This window comes from Carlito syrichta, unplaced genomic scaffold, assembly GCF_000164805.1.
Source record: "Carlito syrichta isolate Samal-C Ts95f unplaced genomic scaffold, Tarsius_syrichta-2.0.1 Scaffold136626, whole genome shotgun sequence".
NCBI lineage: Eukaryota > Metazoa > Chordata > Mammalia > Primates > Tarsiidae > Carlito > Carlito syrichta.
This window is the reverse complement of record NW_007080722.1, coordinates 154,735-160,634: the sequence shown is the minus strand read 5'-3', so window position 1 is coordinate 160,634 and position 5,900 is coordinate 154,735.

Genomic DNA, 5,900 nt, shown 5'->3' with positions numbered 1-5,900 from the left:
CAGATGGAAAGACACAAAAAAAGTTTAAAGAAGGCGGCCAAGGACCAAGTCCAGAATAGTACAGAGGCAGTGTAGAGGAACATAAGTCTTTCAAGGAACTTTCAGATGATTAAAATCAAGAAAAAACAAAATAAAAAAAGTAAAGTTAACATCTCCTACCACTAATGGAAGACTAGATACTTTGTTTTCAACAAAAGATAATTGAAAATAAACCCAGACAAAATATTTAAAAATATAATGAAACATCTTAGAGAACCAGTATAATATGAACAGAAGCCCAGGTAAATAAGCACAGCATTTAGGGTCACTTTATTCTGAGAGAGTTTGACAATTGCAGAGGGAGCATCTGAGAGATTGAGCTGTGCTTTTGAAAGTTTTATGAGTGTAGGAATACCATGGTTGAACCTAGAACTTACCAAAGAAGATAACTCTAGTGAAACCTCTATAGTTTAGTGATTTACAAAGTTGCACTCTACATAGCAAAAAATAAAAAGGGCTCCCAGAGGACAGAAATTTCTCTTTGAATCTCCTAATTCTTGAGTTAGATCAAGATTTGTTAAGGCTACTAATATCTTTAGGAATGCCACAGTGACCAAGCTTCTGCAGAAACACATGTGCATTTAAATCTGTTTGGGGAAATGATAGCATCATTCTAGGTTTCAAATTATTTCTATAAAATATTTAAACATGAGATCCTGCACATAATCAAAAGTGACCAGGCACACTAGAAGACAAGGCCATATGAGCAAAAGCAATTAAGAAGAAAAAAGTGAAAAACCAAACAATAAAAGAGACCCAACATGTCTTCAGAAATGGGCATTCATTGATAAAGACATTCTTAAAATAACTGCAAATGCTGTTTGAAGAGATAAAAGACAAGATTGAGAAAGTAATCAAAGAGGCATAAAATATTTTAAAAATCCAGATAAAAAGTGTATAATTCAAAAAAATAAAACAGATTTATAATTCAATGGATGGATTTACAATAGATTAACACAAATAAAGTGACAATAATTTGAAAGAAAGATCAGAAAAAAAATAATAGCCTGAATAAGTCACAGAGCATAAGGCATACAGAATACAAAAAAGTATAAAAGACAGAGTGAGAGCTACAAATAAGATTTTAGAATATCAGACAGAAAAAAAGAGAGAGAGAGAAAACAGGATAAAATACTTAAATAGGCACTTCAAAAGGATAATATCCAAGTAGCCGGTAGACATTTTAAAAATGTGCTTCACTTTGCTAGAAATTGCAAAATACAAGTTGAAAACACCAGATAACATCATAGACTTGCCAAGGTGAGATTTGAAAAGCCTAAAAATGCCTAGTTGTCAATGCACTTAGGAAAAAAGAGAAAGCCATTGACCTGCAAGACCTAGAAATGGGAGCAATGTGAAGATACAAGTAGAAGTTTATCTTTGGAGAGGCGAAACATGCTTTTTCTCTGACAGGGAGAAATAATGGATAGAGATACAGATTGGTTTGGGCCAAAATGTTGAGGAATTCTTACCGGAGGAAGTTCAGAATGGGCTCTGTGCTATTTGTCAACAAAAGTGAACCTGTTAATGTAGGAGAGATTAGCAGTGGTAGGCCAGCAATTTGCAAATATTGAGAACAGCTTTGCAATCACTGTCATGAAGAATAGAAGTAGAAGTTGACTAGATGTATGTATAAGTATGGCTGAGAATACTCGAAGACAGGCTGATATGAAAACAATTAAATGGTTCTCACTTATAAGCGGACGTTGAACAATTATCATAATACTATAAGAAAGGGATTGGCAGTAGTGGGAAACTCCTAGAGAATGGGGGGTGGATTTGACAGTTGAGGGAAACTGCCAGGTGAGGGAGGGGCACACGTAATCAACAAGGGTACCTGCATTGTATACCTAACCCTGAATTTTGCCCCACATCTTGAAGATGAAATAAAATAAAATAAATAATCAAAGAAAAGAAAAAGAGAAAAGAAAACAACGAAATGCAAATGATTTCAATCTTAACGTTTTGGAGAGTTCTCTGGTCTCAGTGATACAGTAACCATCTTAATTCATGAAGTAAATAAAATGTATCATTCCAGTTGTCTCTGAGGCCCAATTCCTTCACTTAGTGAGAAATGTTTCTATGCTGTACTTACTGTAAAAGGGCAGTGTATATCTGTTTGGAAACAATTATACTTGACTATATAGAAAATCATGCAAAGAAAGTGAAGATAGAGTACTTACACTGAATCTGAAATACAGTGTTGAACTTGACCATGGAAAGCTGTTTAATCCACGTACTTGCCTACGGACAGTTAGGAATTGAAACGATCGTAGGCACTCTGGCATCTGTGCCACTTAAGCCATCTCAAGCAAAATAGTTCAGGACCTCAAATGTCACTGAACTTTTTCAGCAAGAAAGAGCCAGCCAACTTCCTTTGTAGACCATTCTAGTTTCTCCCAATTCTCATTGCCCGGGCACACTTTCTTATATGTTTCATGGTGTATTTAACTTTCCCTGAAGTCTGGAAAGCCTCAAAAGTCTGTTGACAGCATGGATTTTTAAAAGTCTTTCCTAAGACAGCCAAAACTATAGCTCACAGTCTGCATAGAAACCTTGATTTTTACAAGCAGACCGGTGATATAAGTTTCCCTCCTACACTCAATTACATTCCCTCATTTCAGTTCAGCTTTGCATATGAGTTTTATAAAGCTGAGTTTGACGAGATGAAATGTTGTTAGGAACTAAAAGTCAGGATCATGGAAACACCTCACCAGAGATATATTTAATTAAAATGACTCACCCTAACAGCAAGAGAACAGGTAATTTTGTAAGTTATCCCCCAAATTTTCTTTTCTCCTTACCACCAAATCTCATATATGGATGTATATCCAGATCTGCAAATGTATATGTGTTGCTTAGTATCCTTTTGCATTTTGTTATTCCTCTACACACTAGAACAGGCTGGACAAAGTTTGCAAGCCCAGGAGACACTTTCAATAGCAACTTTATCTTGTTTGAAAATTTTCTGCAAGGTCACATGGGGCGAGCCAGAGCCCAGCTGACAGTGTGTCAAAGGCCTCCAGCTAGTGAAAGAAAGCACCGTTGAGTGCACAAAGGTCGAGCATCTTTGGAAGTAGGTAAATTGGAACAGTATGATATGCCTTGTCTAAAAACATATTCCATTTTCTAACTTTGCAAAACCAGTTTGTGGCATAGCAAACTTTTTCTTAGCAACAGAGAAAGTTAAAATGAATAAAGGTGAGCTGATATCAGATGTGCTGAACTCATTATTGTTGTGGTTGTTGTTATTGTTGTTGGTGGTGGTGGTAGCGGTGATGGTGTTAAAAATAAAAATAACATACACATGCCTAGATAATAGACAACAGTTCCTTCGAAAACCTGAAAACTTTAGGCAAGCCCAAACAGCATGTACCTACTGTCCAGTTCAAGGGAATCAGGATAGTATTGGATTTCACAGATAGCACCACAGACAGCTATTAAAGTCTAATCCCGTGTCACATTTCTGCCCAGTGCTGGCTAACTACCAGCCCAATTTGCTGGCTTCACTCACTCTGTGTTTCTTCATTGTTTTAAGCCAGGCAGAGACTTATCTTAATAATGGGTCAATCCTTAGCCAAATGCGTTCAACTGAAGGCCACCATGGGAGAATGGCAGGATATTGTCTTTCCAACAGCAAGTGAATTTCAGGCAGCTTAAGGCAATATCCATTTCACTATAATACTGGTTTATGTTACAGCTCTTTTCAAACTTCTAATTGCCCTGTATTGCTGACATTTATATACATGCCCTATTTTAAATGAAAACACAACACTGAGGTCAGAAGGAGGTTCTGGGACAGCAGAGACCCCAGATGAAACCAAAGGGGGAAATTACTCTAAAACTTCTAAATGCCAAACATGTTTGAGAAAAAGAGGAAAAAAAATAAAGTCTTGGGGCAGAAAAAACATTAATCATGGCCCCATGGTATAAATTAATAATAGCTATATTTAATACGCCTATATAAACATACTATGGTTGGATTATATAATTTTTAAATGAAAGTAAATATTATTCATTTGGCTTGGTAAGTCTGGTAAGTCTCAGCTTATACGGAGTAACTTTGAATATGACTTTTTTCCTTCCCAATTTCACTTTTATTTGTTAGAAGCAAAGTACACCAAGGTAACCAGGTTTGTCAGCTGCTTTTGGCAATCGCCATATGTTAAGAGTCTTTCAGATCATTTGAAAAGTCACAATGAGTAAAATAATATTTCACATTTACATAAGGCTTTTCACCTAGTATCTCATACCCTTTTATAAGCAATAAATCATTCATTTCAGAATTGTAACAAAAGAGTCTCAAATGCAGTTCTAATTAGTAATTTCTCCCAGGTAGTACAAGAAGAAGCAAAGTGTATATAGACTGTAATCACTTTCATTTTTTTATCCTTCAGCGAGTTATGGAGTCATTGGTTCATATCCTGAGCAAATATGGATTGCATGTGCAAGTATATTTAACACTGTGTAGATTTCAGGCTATATAAATAAGTGTTAAAGAGCTTACACTCTAGTTGAGTTCTGGTTAGGAAATCAATTGTTTAAAGATTCAACTCTGAAATGCCAGAACAAATTCTTTTCAGCACTATATTTTATTAATCTACCTATGAACATCTTCATGAAGAATAAGAAATTAAGAAATATTCAACACCAATGCTTTTCTTTTAATATAAGTTGCCTATATTCATAGAAATGAACTTGGAAAACAACAATAAAATAATTTTTTTATTGCTGTTTTTTTTTTTTTTTTGAGTCAGAGTCTCATTCTGTCGCCCAGGCTGGAGCGCAGTGGCATGCTCACAGTCACCCCAGCGTCGACCTGCTGGGCTCTGGTGATCCTTCCGCCTCAGCCTTCCAAGGAGCTGGAACTACAGGCATGCACTACTATGCCAAGCTAATTTTTTGATATATTGTAGAGACAAGGTCTCCCCAAGTTGCCCAGGCTGGTCTCGAACCCCTAGGCTCAGGCAATCCTCTCACCTCGGCCTCCCAAATCTGGGATTACAAGCTTGAGCCGCCGCACCTGGCCACTATTTAAAATTTTTAAATCATCATTATTTTCACGACACAGATATAAACATTGTTAATGATTTGGCCTACAGATTGCTTGTCAGTTTTAAATTATTGTGTGGGTGTAACTGTAATAGATCTGTTGCCTGATACACGTAGCAAGTCCATCTGCCAAGATACCAGGTTGCTGCAGAGAAGAGAGGTTTACTCATACGGCTCTCAAAGAAGGAACTGAGAGGGCAACTCAAATCCATCTCCCAAAAGAGTTCGGGGATAAGGTTTTTAAGGGTTCTCGCGTGGGCCAGTGTGGAGAACGTTGATTGATTAAAGAGTGCAGGGTAAAGTCAAAAGACAAGGAGATGAAGTTGTATTCTCATGCTGACGCTGTTCCTCTGTGGGAGTCTCCAAACTGGTTGGCGTCAGCTGTCTCACTGGAATTCAGGGTCTAAAAAGTATCTTAAGTGAACCTGAAACAAAAGCCTTATGGTTTTAATGTCTGAGACTTTGTTTATAGGAACAATGAGGATGCCAATGGTCAGTATCTAGCACTACCTGACTTTTAGTAACAAGGCAGCGTGCCAAAGTGCAGCCTGATTAGTGCTTAATTATAGCTCTGTCCAGAACCCTACCATGCACTTCTTGTCAACACTGTGGGAACAGTTTCATGTATATATAAAATATATTTACTTTTTATGTAAATAAGATCATGGCATGCATACTGATTTATAACTAACTTTTTAAGATTTATAAATATAGTATGAATATTTTCCCATGTCAATTTTTTTTTTTTTTGAGTTGGAGTCTCACTCCGTCGCCCAGGCTGGAGGGCAGGGGCACGTTCCCGGCCACCG